We start from the raw sequence: 334 nt of genomic DNA, 5'->3' as shown, positions 1-334 counted from the left end.
TCACTCAAGTCAAATAGCTTTGACCATAGCAGGAAGTCTGTATCCAAAAATCGTGCCTACAATTCATTGTTGGTGCAGCAGAACTGTCAATTCTCAGCTTATCTATGATGGAGGTAAAATCCTTTGGTGATGTGAGGGTCATTGAAGTACAGCCTTATTAAAATGAAATCCAATGTCTAAAAATTATTCTTATTTTGGGCTTGTACCACAGTAAGAGCCAAGATTTTAAGCTCTGCTAAATATAAAACAAACAAACAAACTAAAAGACTTTATATATTTATCTCATTTAAGAAAATACTAGTAGTGATGTATTATTTTGAAATATACAGTTAAT

Source organism: Mastomys coucha, unplaced genomic scaffold, assembly GCF_008632895.1.
Source record: "Mastomys coucha isolate ucsf_1 unplaced genomic scaffold, UCSF_Mcou_1 pScaffold8, whole genome shotgun sequence".
NCBI lineage: Eukaryota > Metazoa > Chordata > Mammalia > Rodentia > Muridae > Mastomys > Mastomys coucha.
This window is presented reverse-complemented; position numbering follows the sequence as displayed.